The sequence below is a fragment of the Lepidochelys olivacea genome (assembly GCF_965140295.1).
Source record: "Lepidochelys olivacea isolate rLepOli2 genome assembly, chromosome: 1".
NCBI lineage: Eukaryota > Metazoa > Chordata > Testudines > Cheloniidae > Lepidochelys > Lepidochelys olivacea.
The window spans coordinates 227539322-227561351 of record NC_140411.1 but is presented as its reverse complement, the minus strand read 5'-3'; positions in this window follow the sequence as shown (position 1 = coordinate 227561351).

Below are 22030 nucleotides of genomic sequence, written 5' to 3'. Positions count from 1 at the left end.
CCACTGGTGGCTGACCCAAAATGGCCAATGAGGGGACAAGATCCTTTCAAACCTGGAGGGGGGGAACAAAGGGTTTGGGCTATGTGTGTGATGCTTTTGCCGGGAACAGATAAGGAATGCAGCCTTACAACTCCTGTAAAGTTAGTAAGTAATCTAGCTCGAAAATGCATTAGATTTTCTTTTGTTTAATGGCTTGTAAAATAAGCTGTGCTGGAGGGAATGTATATTCCTGTTTTTGTGTCTTTTTGTAACTTAAGGTTTTGCCTAGAGGGATACTCTATGTTTTGAATCTGATTACCCTGTAAGGTATTTACCATACTGATTTTACAGAGGTGATTCTTTTACCTTTTCTTTAATTAAAATTCTTCTTTTAAGAACCTGATTGCTTTTTCATTGTTCTTAAGATCCAAGGGTTGGGTCTGTGTTCACCTGTACCAATTGGTGAGGATTATATCAAGCCTTCCCCAGGAAAGGGGGTATAGGGCTTGGGGGGGATATTTTGGGAGAAGACGTCTCCAAGTGGTCTCTTTCCCTGTTCTTTGTTTAGAACGCTTGGTGGTGGCAGCATACAGTTCAAGAACAAGGGAAAGTTTTTTACCTTGGGGAATTTTTTAACCAAAGCTGGTAAGAATAAGCTTAGGGAGTTTTTCATGCTGGTCCCCACATCTGTACCCTAGAGTTCAGAATGGGGAAGGAACCTTGGTCTAAATTAGCTGTTGCCACTCGAGAAAGTGATCTTGGAGTCATTGTGGATAGTTCTCTGAAAACATCTGTTGACTGCCACTGCACGTTCAGAAAAGCTAACAGAATGTTAAGAACCATTAGGAAAGGTAATACCATGATCCCACTATGTGAATAGACAATATCATGATCCCACTACATGAATCTATGATGCACCCACACTTTGAATAGTGTGTGCAGTTCCCGTCTCCCCATCTGAAAAAAGATATATTAGAATTGGAAAAGGTACAGAGAAGGGCAACAAAAATTATTAAGGGTATGGAACAACTTGTATATGAGGAAAGATTAAAAAGACTGGTATGGTTCAGCTTGGAAAAGAGATGACTGAAGGAGGATATGAAAGTGGTTTATAAAATCATGACTGGTGTGGAGAAAGTGAATAAGGTTAAGGAAGTGGTGTTTACTCTTTCACATAACACAAGCACCAGAGGTAAAACAAACAAAAGGAAGTACTTCTTCACACAATGCACAATAAACCTGTGGAACTCTTTGCCAGAGGATGTTGTAAGGGCCAAAACTATAACAGGGTTCAAAAAAGAACTAGATAAGTTCATGGAGGACAGGTCCCTCAATGGCTATTAGACAAGATAGTCAGGGATGCAACCCCATGCATTCAGTGTCCCTAGCCAGAAGCTGGGAGTGGATGACAGGGGATGACTCACTTGATGTTGCCTGCTCTGTTCATTCCCTCTGAAGCACCTAGCATTGGCCACTGTTGGAATCCAGGATACTGGGCTAGATCAACATTGGTCTGACCAAGTATGGCATTTCTTTTGTTCTTGAAGGTGCTTTGATGCAACATCTATGGATGAAAAGTTCAATGTAATAGTTAAGTCATTTCGCTATTAAAAGTAAATAAGACAAGCTGAATCAGGGATGGGGGTAAAACAGATTTAAACCATTTGAATAGTCTGAACAAAAACATTTAGATAATGGGAGAGAGAATGCAAAAAGATGCATGCAGATGCAGATGCATGCAGATATAAAAGAAAAAATACAGAATGGAGGGGGAGAGAGAGTGTAAAGAAAACCTCTGGAGCAATAATAAATTGTTGGGGGAGAAGAAGGGTTTAGAAAGTTTTGTTTATTTAACATTTTCTATCTCTAAACAAAGGGGAAAATTGAGTTTTTCCTAGCATTTGTGGAGGGGGCAATATCCTCTATCTGATCCCACCCCTTTCTTGACCACGCTCCCTTTGCATACCACCCTCACTTGTGTTGGAAAAGTTGAGAAAGATGTTGGCTGACTTCAAGTGAGTTCATCAATGGACCCATAGTACCGGATATGCCCAAGTGAGAGCACTGAGGAGTGGAGAAGAGAAGATCAAAAATACAGGAGTAAAGAAGCTGGGGCTATTTTCCACATTGTCCCCCCTCCTGTCCACTTCCTTACGCTACCTACATTTCCAGCCTTGCCTACCCATTTGTCAGCTTCTCATACAATCATCATGATGGCTTCTTCCACAAGGCTTGCATGGTGCAATTATCCCAAGCTCATCTGCAAGGCCCATCCCTCCTATAGATCCAATTCTAACATGCTGCTTACAGTGAATCAAGTTGATTGGTATATAAATTGAGTATTGCTGCTCCCCTTCCCCTAACCGCCCCCTCTATGTCTGTCCTTAAATTAGTAAGCTCATTAGAGAAGGAACTACCCCTTCTTTGTCAAAATGTTTCATTTGAAATGCTTTTTTTTAATGAAAAAACATTAAAGTGGAAATTTCTGCAGGAAAGGTACATTTTAAATTAATGTTTTCATTAACCCACTTCCGTTCCCTCCCTAACCCATCCTAGCATTTTTCAAATTTAAGGTTTTTTTATTTTTATTTTTTATTTTATATTCCCCCCTTCCCCACCTCAACAAAAACAGAACGTTTGAAGAAACATCTCAACTGAAACAATTTTTTTCCTACTTTTTAACTAATTTTTTCACTGGAACAAAAAGCATTTCCCAACTAGCTCTATTGGAATGTACTGGGCATTTTGTGAGCTCTGCCTTAAATAAAGAATAACAGTGTGGGAAAGCCCCACCTCCTCCCAGTAATAACTTTCTGATTTCACTAACATCTGTGAGAAATATCATTCCAGAAGCTACTCAAAGCTTGGCAGCTAGGCCAGCATATTTGACCATTTAATTTTTACAGTTTAAGAATGGCAGATGTGGGTATGTAACATCATTAGGAGTCTCCAGATCGTGTCATACATTGTTTATATGAAACTGTGAAGGAGTTACGTTTTGGAAAGATGCTTATTGCTAGCTGTGATGCAGTTCTTTTTAGACACAGAATATATTGCCAGAAAAGTCTGTTCTGCCTGAGTGTGTCGCTCTGTGACTGATATTATTTCCTTAGGTGTAGCACTGCTGCCTACTCTACAAGCTGTAGTCTCACAAGCAAGCAGATACTACATGGTGCCAAAACATTACAAGGGAGTCTATATGTCATAGCTGTTACCCCTACTCTGTGCCTGCCTTATCTGTTCGGACTGTACAATCTTTGAGGCAGAGAGTCGTAGCTGTTCTGTTTATGTAGTGCCTAGTGCAATAAGGACTCCATCTCCGTTGGGCCATAGGCACAGCTCTGATCAACGTGATTAATTTTATCTGCATGCATTTTAAAATTATACTGTAAAAAAAAAAATCTTCCCAAAACATATTCAAAAGCCATGGCCTAGTCAACTATTTAACATTAACAGAATGTGTGTAAGTAAAAAGAAAATCCGTTTTCCCGCAATCTGTATATTCTGCATTGCCAATATGCCAGTGTGGAGTCATTCAGTGTAATAGAGTACTCCAGGGGTTAACGCATGTATTTTGATATCAGAACAGGCTTTCTTTATATTTTCTTTCGTTCTTTATTTCCCCCCCCCCCCGCCCGTTTGGAGCTTTAAGCTTTCTAGTTAAGCTATTGTGGTGACTGTTAAACAGGTGCGTGCTTTACAGAGGGCCTTATTCTGTGGTTTCCATTGCAGTCTGTGGCCTTCTGAACTCCCCTTTGCTGCCTCCTTCCCCCTCAATAATTTTTTATGAATGATAGCTTTTCAACACCCTGGGAAAAGCTTGTTGGGAAAAACACTCTTCATGGGGCGCAGTCAAATCCTACACATTTCTTCAAGGGAATTTTATGAAAGGAGTAGGACTGTGCTGCAGGTATGACGTATGTTTGGAGCTTTTCTCCTCCTCCTCTCCTGCCTTTATGATTCACTGTGATAAATCTTCTTTTTCATTAATGCCAACAGACTGTCTCTCTGCAGGTGCTTCTCAATTAAACTCTAGTTTGTTTAAAAACTTGAGCTTGTTTAGCTGAGCTCCTGTTGAGAGTTGTCAGATCCCAGAATAGGTGACAAAAATAGACTGTTGGAGCTTTAGTGTCGTATTGAAAATACTATTCTTCCAGCTGGCAAAGGGCAGTGACATCTCTTATAGCAAATCTGTAATGTTTGAGAAGCTCTGGGTGGAATGCTAGGGAGTTGTAGCTTGCAGTTTGGGGCTTTGTTTAATTTGCCTCTGGGAAGATTATTTGTTTGTTTTCTTCCCCTTCAGTGCAGTAAAGAGAGATATTCATTTATTAAAGTTTGCTTATTCTTAAAAATCATCTCTCTCTCATTAGTACCCTAAAGTTGTATCTAAGAGATAAATTAAGACCACAAAAAGGGCCTTTTTATATGCAAGCCAAGCTTTATCTTATTTTACTGGGAAAAATTTATTGTCAGTGAAGATTGAGTCCTGTTTGTGATTCTTTTTTTTTTTTCCTTTCCAACAGCAAAAAGGGAGGGAGGGGAAATTTACTTTTGGGTGATCTGATTTTTATCCTGCCCTCCAAAATATGTATTTTTAGCATTTTGAACACATGTAATGTCTGGAAATTGCTTTTAGATATTGCTTACCACAGCATTTTATATAACTGTAGAGGGTGGACTGGATGACTCAGGGGACCGATAATTGGATATGGAGCCTTTTCACCTCCAAGTCACTGGTTTCAATCTAACCCAAGTTGCTAGCGACCTAGTGGTTACCCTCAGATGGCTGTTTAGTGGCCTATCTGAAGTGAGTTGGTGGTCTCAGTCCAGCTCTGAGCGAGTGGCTGTCCACATCACAGAAACCACTGTCACAGTTAGTACTAATTAGCAGCCTTGTTGGCAGTATCGGTGGTGAGGCTAAGAATTGAGTTGGCCACTGAACTATCCTCTTGCTCTAGAGGTGGTCTCTCCAAAATGGAGTTGAGGCATACCACTATCAAGGTATTGCAGCAGAAACTTGTGTTTGACCCTGTCTGAGTTGTACATTTTTTTGTGGGTTTAAAAAAAGTTTGCCTTCCTCATTGTCAGTCTGGCACCAGTCCCCTGTTTGTCCTTCTTTCTTCCCTGTAATCCGTTCTTCTCTATGTTCTGTGGCCCTTACCTCACCTGAGGGGGTGGGACTTTCATTAGTGCCTACCAATCCCAGTTAGGCTGGCCTCTTTACACCAATACTAAACAATTTAGAAGAGATTTTTATTTTATTTTTTTTATTTTAGCAGCTGCACCATTTGTAGTTAAAGTTGCTGCAAAACAATGTCCATTCTAGCCTGCTGTTTTTATACAAACATCTTTCTGAAGCATTTACTTTTTGGGTTGACACTTTTCATGTTTGATCTCTGCTGGAAGAAGAATTTTTTGTCAAACTTTAAATATGTGACTGTTTTGGAGGTGTAAAACAAACAAAAAAAAATTTTTTTAACCTTGTATTAAATAACCCTGCAGGAATCACTGTAACTAAAACATGGCTGAACTTCAAAATTACATCCAGATCTGTACATAGATGCATCTTTAGGCCTAGAAAGAATCCTACAGATATTAATGGGCTCCTGCACTCAGGTGGAAAAGTCTGTTGGCAACAATCCAGTTGCAGGATCAGGGCCTTTGTAGGTAAGTAGGCTGTAATGAACATGATTTGCTACATATGAAAAAAATTGCCTTGAAATATGGGACTACCCATGCATAGCTGAAAAAAAACCTACTTAAAAGAATAGTGTCAACACCAATCTAGCCCAAATGTAGATTTTTTTTTTAATGTCACTTTTACCAAACTAAGCCCAACGGAAAAGTCTCTGGATTTTTTTAGGTTTCAATGAAAACAGCTTTTTCTAAAGAAACATCCATTTCCCTGCAGTATTTGGTGCCCAAATATGAAAAGTGAAACTGACTATAAACAAAGTTGACTTATCTAATTTTAATTGGCTAGCCTGAGAGAAATGCAAAAAGAAATGAGACAGGTTTGGCAATTACCTGCAATATCTTTGGGAGATCTTACTGTATTAAGTCTCTGTATCATTGTAGGCCAAGGATTGTATGTAATTCCAAGGTGGACAGTAAGCACAGTCCCTCCAGGAACAGAGAACAGTTGGGGGTGATTAGTCAATGGTTCTCAAACCTTTGTATTGGTGACCCCTTTCACACAGCAAACCTCTGAGTGCAACCCCCTTATAAATTAAAAACACACTTTTTTATATTGAATACTATTGTAAATGCTGGAGGCGAAGCGGGGTTTGTGGGTGGAAGCTGACAGCTTATGACCCCCACGTAATAACCTCACAACCCCCTGAGGAATGTCAACCCCCAGTTTGTGAACCACTGGCTTAGGCAAATTCAGCTTATAACCTCTCCAGAGAGGTACCATATACTAGTGCCAGAGATGGTTCTCCTATACTAGTTCATACTAGATTCTCCAGAGGCAAACAGATCAAGACAGGACTTGGATAAACAGCCTGAGTTTAAATGGACGCAGGGCCTTCATCCTGATCCAGCAGACAGGACGTTCTGTCCAAGGGAGGTGACAGCAATCCTTAGGGAAGAGTTGGAAAGACTGTCATCAACCAGGCCCCTTGTGGAGATGCGGGAAGGGGAGTGATCTCTAATCAGTTTATTAGCATGCTTGTAGGTTATTTTATTGTTTTAATATGTTTTCTCTGTCACGCCTTTATGTTTCAAATAAATGTGCTTGCTTAGAAAGAGCTGTGTGGTAACTTAAAACCATGGACAATTATGCTGTTTATCGCCTCTTAGGAGAAAAGAAAAGCAGGCCTGTTTAGGCAGTGTGACTTGCTTACTTACATTGTAGGTAGGGAACTGTGCAGCCAGGAAGAACGCTAGTCAGGATGGGGAGACTCAAGAGAGGTGACAGCTGAAGAGCCGGGAGCCTAGAGTGGGTGTCCTGGCTGAACCACAGAGAGGAAATACAGGTGCAGTTCCCCTGAACTGTGACAAATGTCATAAAGAATGAAAAGTACAGTGGATTTTTAACACTTTCAATTTTAGTAATCTATGGCCGTGGTGGCCAAACTGTGGCTCGCGAGCCACATGTGGCTCTTTTTTACCATTAAAGTGCAGCTCGTGGAGCTCCCCCTATTCCTCCCCTCCCCCATTCTCCACCTACCAGACTGGAGAGGGTGAGCTCGGGACCTCTGCCTTGCAGCAGGGTGGTTGGGTAGGGGCTTATGCCAGGTGGGGAGGGAGGTCTCAGGGCTCCAGCCCCACATGGAGCATCTGCTAGGGCTCAGGCCTTCAGCAGGAGCATGGCTGAAGCCCCAATAGGTGTGTCCCAGCTCTTGCACTTCTGAAGATTGTCGTATGTGGCTCAGATAGCCAGTAAGTTTGGCCACCCCGAATTAAGGTGTTGGTAGCAGGATAAAGAAATATTTTTGCAGTGTATGATTTATAAATTGACAGTTGCCTTTTAAGCTGTTGATGTGGTTTCATTATATGAGCACACAAATGTGGGGGTGGCACTCATGTAAGGCAGTTAATGGCTTGATTATGTAGTTACAGGAATATTCAGGCTGTCATTCACATAGAGGCAAACTGAAAGTTCAAGAGTCATAATAGCATCAGAACAAAAGGTGGTGGCCGGGTGTTCTGGGGGAAAAGTGGGAGAACTTATGGACCATAGTGAGTAGGGGGCACAATTTGGGAAGAAAAAGAAGAAACAGAGTTCCCTGGGAACACTTTAGGACAACACTTTAAGGATGAGGGACAACAGAGAACCTAGGGAGAGGAGATGGGAGAACTTTTGGGATAAGGGAAATGAGGATTTTTGGGGAGGGCAAGAAGTAAAGGTAGGTCTTCGAGTGATTGCTCATGAGTATTCCACAATAGGTGTGCGTGCACCGGTGCCAGAAGTTTTTCCCCTAGCAGTACCCATAGGGGAGCGCCGCTGGTGACCCCTGGAGTGGCACCTCCATGGCGCGGTATAAGGGGTGCTGCATGTTACCCCCACCCTCAGTTCCTTCTTGCCGCCAGTGAAGGTGTGTCGAAACTGCTTTGCTCCAGCCTTGCTGTAGCTCGTCCCCAGAACTGCTTGTTCGTTCAATGTTGCTACCTGTAGGTAGTTTAGTTTAGTTTAGCTAGAGTGCCTGGGCCGGGGCATGCCCCGTATCCTGGGTTTTAAGTCGTGTGACGCTTGTAGGCAATCTATGCCCATGAGTGATCCGCACGTGGACTGTTTACACTGTTTGGGGAAACCCATCTCGGCTATCGCTGCAAGATTTGCAAGTTGTTCAAGCCTCGGACCAAGAGAGAAAGGGATATTAGGCTCCGGGCTATTCTGATGGAGTCGGCGATGACCCTGGCTCTGGCATGCCGCTCCAAGTCGGCACTGGGCACCATGGTGTCGGTGTGCGGCGACCCGTCGGTGTGCGGCGACCCTTCGGCGCCATCGACTAGTCAGCACTGCTCCCCATCCACGGGAAGAGGCCTTCTTCGCCACGGCACCAAAGTAAACCTGGGACAGAGGCTAGACCCATGTCGGGCAGCCCTCGATCCCCACCGGCCTCTAGGCCTCCGACTCAAGTTGAGCAGAGTAGCCCAACCCATTCAGAGCAGGCCTCCCCGGATGTCTGGATGCCCTCCATGCCAGAGGCTCTGCAGGCGGCCAGGGATGTTATGTCCATGCCGGTACGAGGAGCACCACTGATGTCGGCCCCGCGCTACAGAGGCAAGCTGCTGCTGGGATCCCTGCAGTCGCCCCGGTTCTGAACTGGTCTCGGTCAAGGGAACGTTCCTGATGCTGTTCGCCATCCAGAGACTGTTCAGGTCAAAGTCCATGTGGATCTCCCTCAATGCCCACCAGCCTGTCTAGTTGGGTTCTGTCCGATCGGGACTGTCAGCAGCGCTCCACCTCAAGGAGCAAACACCAGTGGGACTGAGGCAGACGATGCCAAAGGTCCTCGCCTAGGAGGGGCTATCACAGCTGGTCCTGGCACAAACATCGACATCATTCCTGTTCGTTGTCCCACTCCAGGACCCTGCCTTGGCACCGCCGTCGCGGGTCCGTCCGCCGGAGCTGATCACGGAGCAGCTGTTACCGACAGTACTGGTTCTCCACGATCGCGGTTCCGTGGTCAACACTGCTCCCGGTGCCGCTGCTTCTCCCAATCTGGGAACAGCAACAGGTCGTATGTCAGCCCGGCTTCCCTTCGTAGTCATCCATCGATGGGCTGGGCCAGCCAGGCCAAGCAGCCAGCTCTGCTGGTGCCACAGCAGGTGCAGTGGACCTGGGCCCCATAGCTGACCCAATGGTACCAGTGGGCGCCATGACTCCCAACGCAACCCCCAGTGGGGGCTCGCTTGGTGGCCGGAGCCTCGGAAGGACCATCGGCCTCCCTCTCCAGACCCTCAAGGAAGGAGTCGGTGGGACGTACATCCTTGGCACCATGCCCGGAGACCGACCAGGTGGTGGACCCTCCGGTGCTGGTGGACACGCAAAGTACCACGCCGGCCTCCTCACCCTCCCCAGATGAGGTGATTATGGCCCTCCATCCCACAGGAGGCCCACCAAGAACTCTTAAAGGGTGGCATCAAGCCTCCACCTCCAAGCAGAGGAGATGGAGGAACCCTTGGACTTCCTGTTTAATGTGCTGTCCTCCTTGGCACTGGGCAGGGTAGCCTTGCCTCTCCACGAAGGGGTGGCGAAAAATTCAAATGCCCTTTGGCAAACCCCGCCTCTTTGGCCCCCATCTCTAAGAGAGCGGAACACAAATATTTTGTACCAGCCAAGGGGCATGAATACTTATACACCCACCCTGCTCCCAACTCCCTGGTGGTCGAGTCTGCCAACCACAGGGAATGGCAGGGCCAACCAGCTCCTACCCCAAAAAATAAAGATTCAAGGAGGCTGGACTCATATGGAAGGAAAATATATTCATCCGTGAGCTTCCAGTTATGGGTGGTGAACCACCAGGCTCTCCTGGGCCGTTGAGTTCAATCTGTGGGGCTCCCTGCTCAAGTTTGAGGACTCCCTCCAGGAGCATGATAGGAAGGAGTTCAAAGCACTGGTGGAGGAGGGCACAGCAGCTGCCAGGGCAACCCTGCAGACAGCTTCAGATGCAGCGGACACAGCCATGTGGTCCATGGCCTCCACGGTGTCCATGAGACGGGCATCGTGGCTTCTGCTCTCTGGGCTGTCCAATGAGGCGCAGACCTCCCATTTGACGGCAAAGCTCTGTTTGTGGAACAAACAGATACGAAGCTGCAGGGCCTGAAAGACTCCCACCCAACCCTCCAGACTCCGGGTCTCTATGTTCTGGCTCTGGCTAAACCTAAGTTCAAGCCGCAGCAGACTCCCACTCAGGCCACCCACTCAAAATATGAGACTGCTTATAAGAAATCACGGGACTATAAGAGGCGCCCACAGAGGCAGTATCGGCCTGCCCCCCAGCCTGGGTCCTCCAAGGGCAAGCAGGCAGGGAAAAGGTGGTTTTGACAGGATGCCTGAGGTCGCCCTGCCAGTTCTCATCAGAGATCCACCCTCAATAAAGCTTTCCTTCTCCAATCGATTGTGTGCTTTTATCCTGGAGTGGTCGTGGCTGACCTCGGACCAATGGGTCCTCAACACCATCTCCCGGGGCTACTCCCTCCAGTTTACTTCCTCCCAGCCCAACCACACCCCCTCCCCCATCCCTCCTTGGGGGACCCCTCACATGAGGCTCTGCTCGAGCAGAAGGTGGGGTGGCTGCTGGGCCTAGGAGCGGATGAAGCGGTACCGGGGGAGTTCAAAGGCAAGGGGTATTACTCCCACTATTTCCTTATCCTGAAGACCAAAGGGGGGCTCAGGCGCATCTTGGACCTGCGAGGCCTGAACCAGTACATGGTGAAACTCAAGTTCCATACGGTCTCCTTAGCCTTCATCATCCCTCACTGGATCCTGGGGACTGGTACACCGTCCTCCATCTGCAGATTCCACATTCATATATTCGAGGGACACAAATGCTTCCTCCATGTCACGGTGGGGCAGGAACACTACCAATTTACGGTCCTCATGTTTGGTCTCTCCACTGCCCCCAGGGTATTCACGAAATATTTGTCGGTGTTGGCGGCCTACCTCAGACACCGGGGGGGTCCAGATCTTCCCCATCCAGATGACTGGTTGGTCAAGGGCAGTTCCCGGTCGCATGTGTGGGATCACATGGTTCTCCTTCTGTCCACATGCACCACTTTGGGCCTGTTGGTAAACAACACCAAGTCCATGTTAGTCCCGGTACAACACATAGAGTTTATCGGGGCGGTCCTGGACGCCTCGTCAGCCAGGGCCTCCCTCCCACCGGACAGGTTTGAGACCCTGAAGGGGCTCATGAACACAGTCATGAGTTTCCGGTGATAACAGCCAGAGTGTGCCTCCAGCTCTTGGGTCACATGTCGACTTGCACGTACGTGGTCCGTCACACCAGACTCAGAATGAGGCCCCTCCAGCTCTGGTTGGCCTCGGAATTCTCCCAGGCCAGGGACAGGATGGACAAAGTCCTCATGGTGCCCAAGCCAGTGATCACCTCCCTAAGGTGGTGGTCCTCCCTGAGAAATATGCTCCAAGGGGTCCCATTCAGGGGCAGGGCCCCATCGCTGGAACTGGAGTCTGATGCGTCAGACCTGGGATGGGGGGCCCATGTGGGGAACGTTCAGACCCGAGGTCTGTGGTTAGCTCAGGATCTGACCCTCCACATAAATGTCAAGGAGCTCAGGGAGGTACTGCTGGTGTGCATAGCCTTCCGCTCGCACCTGGAGGGCCGGGTGGTCAGGACAACATGGACAACGCGACCTCGATGTTCTACATCAACAGGAAAGGCAGGGCCAGATCCTCTGCCCTCTGCCATGAAGCCCTCAGGCTGTGGGACTTTTGTATAGCCCATGACATCTGCCTACAGGTCTTCCCTCTGCCGGGCGCCTGAGAGGATCACTTGAGCAGGGACTTCTCCTCTCAGCACGAGTGGTCTCTTCACCCAGAGGTGGTGCGTAGACTTTTCCAAGTGTGGGGAACTCCCCAGGTGGACCTGTTTGCGACTCGTCAGACCTGTCGCTGTCCCTCGTTCTGCTCCCCGGTGGTGGGAGGGGGAGGACGGGACGAGACACTGTCTCCGATGCCTTCCTCCTGTCCTGGTCAAGCCAGTTTCTCTATGCCTTTCCCCAATTCCTGCTGATCGGCAGCATCCTGGAAAAGATAAAGACAGACAAGGCTTGGGTCCTTCTGATTGCCTTGGCATGGCCCAGGCAGCATTGGTACGGGACCCTCATGGGCCTGGCGGTTGCCCCGCTGTGGCCATTGCCATCCCACCCAGATCTGTTCTCCCAGGGCCAGGGCCGCCTCCTCCACACCAACCTAGCGGCACTCCACCTCGGCATGGCTGCTCAATCGTTAGGTAGGGAGGAAAGGAAATGCTCGGAAGGGGTTCAGCACGTCGTCCTATAAAAGAAGGCTGCCCTCCTCACGCCGAGCCTACTTGGGAAAATGGTCTCATTTTTCCAGATGGGCAGAAGAGAAGGGAGTTTCCCCAGTGGCTGCCCTGATCCAGTTTATTCTGGACTACCTCCTTCACCTTAGAGCCCAGGGCCTGGTGCCCTCATCAGTCAAGGTGCACCTAGCAGCCATATCAGCCTTCCATCCACCGGTGCAGGCCACACGGTATTCTTCCATGCTATGGCCAGCTGATTCCTTAAGGGGTTAGAAAATCTCTTCCCATATGTTAGACCCCCACTCCCACAGTGGGACCTAAACCTGGTGTTGGCCTGACTCACGGGCCCCCATTTGAGCCACTAGCTATGTGCTCCTAGTCTCACCTCTCGTGGAAGGTGGCCTTCCTGGTTGCGATCACGTCAGCTACGCCGGTCTCGGAACACAGGGCCCTGACCTCCGAGCCCCCATACACTGTGTTTCATAAAGATAAGGTCCATCTCCGCCCACACCCTTCGTTCCTCCCGAAAGTGGTCTCCACCTATCACATTTTTCTGCCGGTCCTCTGCCCCAAGCCCCATGCGTCCGGTGAGGAGCACTGCGTCCACAAGCTGGATGTGAAACGGGATCTGGCTTTTTACCTAGAGCGGAATACGCCATTCAGGAAGTCCTCGCAGCTGTTCATCGCCTTGGCCGAGCGCATGAAAGGTTGGCTGATCTCCACTCAGTGGCTCTCCAACTGGATCACCTCTTTCATCCCTACCTGTTATGACCTGGCAGGACTCCCTCTGCCACCAATTGTGAGGACACACTCGACTAGGGCACAGACCTCATCGGCTGCCTTTTTGGCCCATGTCCCTATTCAGGACATTTGTAGGACTGCCACATGGACTTCAGTTCACACATTCACCTTGCATTATGCGATCATCTCCCAGACCAGGGAGGATGCCGGGTTCGTCAGGGCTGTACTCCGTCCCAAGAGTTTGTGAACTCCTACCCACCTCCAACAGATATAGCTTGGAATCACCTATTGTGGAATACACATGAGCAATCACTCGAAGAAGAAAAGACAGTTACCTTTTCCGTAACTGGTGTTCTTCGAGATGTGTCTATTTCACATCCCGCCCTCCTTCCCTTCTGTTGGAGTTGTCTGGCAAGAAGTAACTGAGGGTGGGGGGAGCACGCAGTGCCCCTTATACTGTGCCATGGAGACACCACTTCAGGGGTCGCCAGGGATGCTCCCCTACAAGTACTGCTAGGGGAAAAACTTCCGGCACTGGTGCACGTGGCGAACACGCACACCTATTGTGGAATAGACTTGAGCAACACATCTCGAAGAGCACCAGGAATGGAAAAGGTAACTGTCTTATCTTTGGAGGGGAGCAGGAATGGGCCAAAGAGAGAGGATGTAAGGGGGAAAGGAGAAGGGAGATTCTGTGGGGATGCATGGGGTTAAAGTGTGGCTTTGGGGAAAGGCAGGAAATACTAGAGGAGAAGATTAACAAGGGTGTGAGGGAGGAGGACATTGGGAGGTGACAGAAAGGGTATGTGTTAAGATGTAGAGCTCTCCAAGAGCTTGCACAAGGAGAGGAGCCTGGAGGAAGGAAGGAGATTTAGAAGGAAACTGAAGGGCAAACTCAGCGCATACTCTGAAAAATGCTGCCAGGAAGCACATGACTGGAGCCATGGTCTTGTGGAATCAATGGGACTTTGCATGGTAGCAGGGATTCAGATCACAGAATCGGGGTTTAGATAAGATTTTCAGGACAGGGATCATACCTCATGATCTCTTAATGCTTGGGGTTTATGATACTGGGGGGTGAGTATCTCAAAATATATATGTGCGTGTGTGTATATATAATAAATAAATAAAGCCCCCCCGCCCCGGCTAAAACTAGCCAGTTTCAGATACTTACACTTTTTAATACCGCCTCATACTTGGTGTCCTTGCAATGCATCCCAGCCACTGGTTTTCCCCTGTCTTCTCACCAACCACAAGGGAGGATTAGGAGCTCACAGAGGATGATCTAAGGTTGCTAGATCAGAGGGTAATGTAAACGGTAGGAAGAAGGTGGGAGAATGCCACAGGCAGGAAGGCAGTGCTCTCAAACAGGAAGCAGGACCAGTGCAAATAAGCAGTGAGGGAAGGGTACAGGTGATAACCTCTTCTCTTTCCTGCCTTTGGTGGGTGATTTGACCCTGGCCCAGAATGCTCCTTTCTAAGACATTAAGCTGAGAGCGGAGGGCTTGTGGAACCCTGCATTGCCAGATGGCCAGGGCAGTCTGAAAAACCACACAGGTAGAGGGAATTATTTTTCACAAGTTGGAAATACAGAATTAAACCTAAAGGTTGTTTTGAGGTGGTTGTGTCAGCAAAGTAACAGAGACACTGCTGATCTTGAATTAGGTACAGCAAGGGAGGAGTTTCACTGTGGTTCCGTATAACACAGGCAGAAGGAGCAACTCTCTGCCTAGCTCATGGCTGTCTGTAAGGAGCTACCTCTAAATTGACAGAGCCAGGGGGGCACATAGGAATGTCACTGAGGGGCCAGACTGTAAAAGAGACCCACCCAGAAGGGTATCCACAAATAACCATTCACTGTGGAGGTAGCTTGGCGAAGATTAAGGTTTGTGGATAACGATAATTTGATTGAATGCACTCATGAGCCACCATTTCAGTACATTTCTCGATCGCAAAGGGGGAAAACTTGAAATGGGGGAACTAGCCAGGCTGGTTCTAGTGCTAAAGTTGTTATGGATGGAAGGAAGAGGAGATCTTCAAGTAAATCCCAGTCCCCATCATTTTTCCTTATCCCTGTTTAAAGTATTACCAAATACGTATTTTGAACTTAGTATTGTAACCGCAGAATGACAGTGCAATGATAAGCGGAAACCAATATCCTTCTTTCCTTCCACTTAAAATAATTTTTGTCAAGCCATGAATCAAACCTCCTCTGTAACTTGCCATTTATTGGAATAAAATGGCATAAATGTACACACATCCCCCTGGAAAAATAAATAGTGAAAAAATACGAGTGTTTGAGTTGGCAATTCCAGCACAATAATGATTTAATATGTAAAATCATCAAGTGAATGTTATGATTTTATCCTTGCATAGTTCTTTCTCAGAAGCTTTATTCTGTCTCCCTCATCTTTAGGATAATATGCGGTATAAAACTACCGGACAAGGCCAAAATGCTTATTGAAAAATTATGCAGGTAGAAAATTAAGGGCCAGTTTCTCAGCCGGCGTAAGTTGACATGGTTTACTGAAATCAATGGAGCTACTGATTTATACCAACTGAGGGTCTCTCCCTACATCTGCAACCATGCAGCCCTCTCCTTAATTGGACAAAATTTCCAGTGATTCCAATAGGAGATTTGACAATCAAGGGCTTCAGGGAAGGGCCCTTAGCAACAGTCTTATCAAAATAAGTATGCTAAGAACAATCTAAATGAGATGCTTAGGAAATGAAGGTAGTAGTAGGTATACAGTGTAGGGATAGTTAATTTCTAAAGAGCTTTTCCTCTCAGCGGTGGGAAAAGGGGTGAATTGCTAGATGCTCTACCAACTGTTTGAACCCTCTTTTGTTTAGTTTGGACGAACCTTCAGATATCTGAAGAAGCTTTTATGTGATGTGTTGATATCAACTGTTAACTGAGAAGTTACATCTGGCAATTAAATGTCAATACCCACCAATTTAGTCAATAAATTCAGAGCACTGCACCAGTCTTTAAAGTTCTGTACTTGAAATATTGGCACTAGTGCCGTATTTATAGTTTTTTTCCCCCTTGGATATCTCTTTTTGGTATGATCTACTCAACAGAAAAGGACCTACATCTGTCTGTTTACACCACCCTTGAAATTTCTGCAGGCAATCGAAAAAGTCAACCACAAATAACTGCCCGATAACAAACATAGAGTTCGGAGAGCCACTTACCCACCTGCCATTGCAGATTCTTCTTCAAGTGCTTGCTCATGTCCATTCCCTTAGTGGTATCTGTGCAGCTGGCTCTAGCGCCCTCTGAAGTCGCGTACATATGTGCCACTACAAGAGGCTCCGCCGGCCCTGAACCCTCTCAGTTCCTTCTTATTGCCTATAATGGTTGCTGGAATGATCCTTCTTGCTGTGGCAAGGCTTCTTTCCCATTGGATTGGACTCTTCTCTGTTCATATTTTGTGTAGTTGTTCTAGTTAGTGTATATAGTTCCTAGTTAGAGTTAGTGTATATAGCTGTGTAAATAAGTTATCCTGTTGCTGAGAGACTTTTCATCTCAGGGTCTGGGCCTGTTCCAGTTCCTGGGCTTCAAACCATGTGCCTCTTGCGGCAAGCTGATGCCAGTGAGTGACCTGCACTCCAGCTGTCGAAAGTGCCTGGGGGAAACTCACGTTAAAGATAAATGCCAGATCTGCAGGGACTTGAGACCTTGCACTTGGAAGGACAGGGACATTTGGCAGAAGGCCATTCTCGTGGAGACTTCCCTTAGACCAGTCTCAGAGTCATGCCACTCCAAATCAACACCGAGCACTTCAATATCCTTGCAGAGCGCTTCCCTGGCGCCATGCTCTCCATCTCTGGTGCCAAGGAAGAAGCATAAGAAGCAGCACACCGAGAGAGGGTGCTCTTCAGTGCAGAAGAGGGACAACGGGGAATGACCAACACAGTGAAACCCATCTCAGGCCACTCATCCTCCCCCAAGCCACTGATGGCACTGCCAACTCCAGCTAGAGCACTGAGTCTGCTTCATGATCCACCACCTCTCAGAAGCAGCCATAGTGCCAGGCATTAGCTGGTTTCTTTAACCCGGGAGGCTTTCCAAGTAGCAAAGGACCCGCTGTCTCTCCGGATCCGATTGACTGCACGAGGACCCCTATCAGCCAAGGCAACCAGGGACAGGAAAGAGCAAGGAGCATTGAGCTCCTGCCCAGCACTGACCACCTCAGCACCGTCTAGGGACAAGCCCTCCATGATCCCGACATAGCAGTCACTGATCTGCTGCCAGTCCCCAGATCTCCAGAAGCAGAAGCAACTGCTCCGCCATGGTCTCCAATAGAAGAATCCTCTTCGGAGTACCAGTACCCAGTCTACACTCCACCAGACTTTGGTACCAGCCCTCTTACTGGCATCTGGCCAGCAGGCCACTGGCCCATGCAGTGGCCATACTGGAATCCCTGGGGGTTTCCCCCCGGTCTGGGGCCCTCCTTCCCACTGCTCCTACATGGTGGGTTCAGAAAGGCAGGCTGCTGGCCCTTCCTGTTCAGCACCAGAAACCGACTCCAATACCAACCTCAGTACCGATGTCCAGGAGGTGGCCTCAGTGGATGTGGTGGAAGCAGAGAAAGAGGAGGAAGCGCCACTCTGGTGCAAGCCACCTCCTCCTCATACCCAGATGACGTGATTGCCGGACCTCATAACCTGCTACCTTAGGATGATTTCAGGGCCCAACAGGACCTCCTGAAAAGAATTACCATGAACCTGGGTCTGGAGGTTGAGGAGCTTAAGGAGTCAGTACACAGCCTGATCAATATCCTGGCCTCAGCTGCTTCCTCCAAAGTGGCCTGGCCCATCAATGAAGCTGTGATGGGATCCATCAAAAGGCTGTGGCAGACTCCTTCTTCTCTGACCCCCCACCCCAACCTCAAAGAGGGCAGAGAAGAAATACTATGTACTGGCGAGTTGGGCTCAAATAGCTTTATTCTCATTCCCCTTCCCCCCCAGGATCCCTGGTAGTATTGGCAGCAAATGAGCAGGACAGGTAGGGGCAGTTGAGCGCTACCCTCCCCCACCCCGCCCCCAAGAATAAAGATGCTAAGAGACTAGGCCTTTTTGGATGAAAGGTTTATTTGATGGGTAGCCTCCAGACAGGTATCTCCAACCAGCAGGCTTTATTGGGGAGGTACGATTTTAATCTATGGGACTCATTGTCCACATTTAAAGACTCCTTTCCACAGGAGTCGAGGAAGGAGTTCGTGAAGAAGGGCAAGAGTGGGGCCAGGACCACTGGATGTGGCCAACTCAGCAGCCAGGACTATGACATCTGCAATCACCATGATGTGTTGTTCATGGCTCCAGACCTCTGGCCTTCCTCACGAAGTTCAACAGTCTGTCTGGGAACTCTCCTTTGAAGGCAACTCCATGTTTTCAGAGCATAATGACTCAAAATTTCACAGCCTCAAGGACTCAAGAGCCACCATTCATTCCTTAGGCCTTTACATACCACCAGCTTCCAGGAAGCAATTTAGGACCCAGCAGCCTTCTTGGTTCATAGTGCCTCCCAGGCAGGAGCCCTACAAAAGAAAGGGGGAAGGGTTATAAATGATGCCAACCTCTTCCTTCCACCTCACTTCCACCCACTTCTCCCAGTTGGGCTCTCACAGATACTTCTGTGTGTCTGAGGGCTTTATACCAGTCTCCACTCCAGACCCTCTCCCTCCTTTTGTTTTCAGATTGTCTGCCGCTTTTCAGTCCAGCGTGGTCATATATAATGTCAGACCGTTGGGCCTGAGTACAGTAACCGTCAGTTACACCCTCCATTTTTTATGCACCCTGCCCTCCCACTTCCATCCCTGTTCAGGAACACTTCTCACAAGCATCTCCTTGCCCAGGAGGTGAAATCCTTCTTATGTGTGTGGGCCGAAGAGGAAGTTCCCCGAGACTTGAGAGGGAAGGGGTTTTACTCCTGGTATTTCCTAATCCCGAAGACCAAAGGGGACCTACAGCCCATCTTGGACAAGCATCACCTCAACAGATATCTCAAGAAACTGAGGTTCCGCATGGTCTCCCTGGCCTCCATAATTCCTTCCCTAGATGCAAGAGACTGGTACGCTGCCCTTGACCTAAAGGACATTTATTTTCACATCTCCATCCTCCATGGCCACAGAAAATGTCTCAGGTTTGTAGTGGGTGAATGCCACTACAAATTGACCACTCTCCCCTTTTGGTCTATCGGCAGCTGCACAGGTCTTCACGAAGAGTATGGCAGTAGCAGCCTTCCTCGGGTGCAGAGGTCTGCAAGTATACCCATACCTTAATGACTGGCTGATCAAACGATTGGCTCAGGTACAGCACAGCATCGTACAGTCCAGGCCACCTTTCTGGTAGAAAGCCTTCCACCAGTGCTATCTACCCGTTCAAGTGGAAACGTTTCACTTGGGCCTCCAAACGGAATCTCTCTCCATCTCTATCTTCTCTGCAGTCTGTCTTGGACTGTATAGTCCACCTAAAGCAGCAAGGTTATCTCTCTTATCTATTAAGGTTCATTTGGGAGCCATCTCAGCCTTCCACCCTCCAGTGAATGGCAGGTCAGTGTTCTCCCATGAGATGAGTCTGGTTTCTCAAGGGCCTGGAAAGAGTCAGGTTCACTCTGACTCCCCACCCTCATGGGACTTAAACCTGGTCCTGTTGAGGCTCATGGGGGGGCCCCCTTGAGCCATTAGCATTGTGCTCCATACTGCTTCTCTCTTGGAAGGTTGCCTTCCTGGTGGCAATCACCTCGGTCAGAAGGATCTCTGAGATCAAAGCCAAAATGTTAGAACCTCCTTATATGGTGTCCTTCAAGGACAAGGGCCAACTGAGCCCCCCCCATCTGGCCTTTCTACCAAAGGTGGTGTCACACAACTAGGTCATTTTTCTTCCTGTCTTCTTTGCAAAACCTCTCAAAAGCTCTGAGGAACAACAGCTTCATACATAGGAGGTTAGGCAGGCCGTCACCTTTTATATTGAGAGGACTAAACCCTTCCACAAATCCACACAACTCTTTGTAGCAATAGCAGAAAGGATGAAAGGGCTACCTCTGTCAAAGAATCTTGTCCTGGATAATCACCTGTATCTGAGTTTGCTATGAGCAGGTGAATGTCTTGACTACGGCCAACATGACTACTCATTCCACAAGAGCCCAGGCTTCATCAGCAGTGTTCCTCACACAGGTACCAATCCAGGACATCTGCAGAGCTGCAACCTGATCATCGGTTCATACCTTCACATCCCACTACGCTATCACCCAACAGGCCCAAGATAACGCCAGTTTTGGGAGAGCAGTGTTACAGTCAGCACATCTGTGAACTCAGAGCTCATCTCCAGGGATACTGCTTGTGAGTCCCCTAGCATGGAATGGACATGAGTAAGCACTCAAAGAAGAAAAAATGGTTACTAACCTTTTGTAAGTGTTGTTCTTTGAGATGTGTTGGTCACGTCCATTCCATTATCCGCCCTCCTACTCCTCTGTTGGAGTTACCGCCAAGAAGGAACTGACACGGGGTGGGGCCAACAGGACCCCTTATGCCAGCGCATATGCACGTGACTAGAGCTGGCCCTATGGATACTACCAAGAGAAAAATCTCCGGCAACAGTGCATGCTGTGCTCACACACCTAGCATGGAACGGACGTGAGCAACATATCTTGAAGAACAATCGTTATGAAAGGCTAGTAACCATTTTTTTTTTAAATCTTGTTTTGAAACCAAAAAAAAATGAGACAGAGTCTCATCTGAAAACTAACCTGAAAGAAGTAGTACCTTTCATCCAATGGGTCTCCATGTACTTTAGAAACGTTAAGGTCCTGGTTATCAGAGATGCTGAGCAGTCAAAGCTCCCATTGGTTTAAATTAGAGCTGTCGCTGCTCGGCACTTCTGAAAATCAGGCCCTAACTAAGACCCCAGCAAGGAACGTAAGCATGTACCTAACTTTAAATGTTTGAGTAGTCCCATCCAAATCAATGGGATTATATACTTGCTTAAATTAGGCGTATGTTTAAGTACCTTGCTGAATCAGGTCCAATGACGCTCAGCATTGTTGTGAACTACATAAGGAATATAATACATCTTCCGGTAAATATAGTGCTTGGGCTCCTGGCAAGTTACCAATACAGTTCTCAAATGAATTAAATCCTTCCTAAATGCATACTGACACATTAATGAGTAATTCCATTCTCTTGTGGCAGTAAACTCCTTATGTTAGATACCCAGTGGCACCATGCACGACAAATGCACATTTGAACTCCTTTGCGTCAACAGGAAGAACTGTCCATTCTCAAAGGAAGAACTTTTACAATTTAAAAACAATACTGCCTGATAATTAGGTCCATTTATTCCACTTTTCTATTTCAAGCAGCATAATGTTTATTATTAAATCTTTTTATTAAAATTGCCACACAAAAAACAAGGCATACACATAAGAGTAGAGTTATTATTTAATGAAATATATACCAATAAGTAGTCTTTCTTGGGGAGAAGAACTTAACTTAGGCTCAATACTGGCCGCCTAACTGAAGTTAGGACCTTAAGTTTGGATTTACAGCTAGAACGACTGTTGTTTTTTCCTGACTGTGAAAGGTACTTTTTCCATCAACAGGGATATTTATGACTTAGATTACTGAACATCCACAGATCCACATTTTTAAAGAATAAAGTGCTGTATTTGTATAACAAAAGATACAGTTATGTTGCATCGCGGATTGGGAGCTACCTAAATACATATTGACACGCAATAGACTAGTCTGTTGGGTCTTTTTTCTCCATTTTTAATGCTGTTTCCAATAAAGTCTGAAAACTTCCTGAGTGGAAGATGTTGCAAAATAACCCAAGGCTAGCCAGGG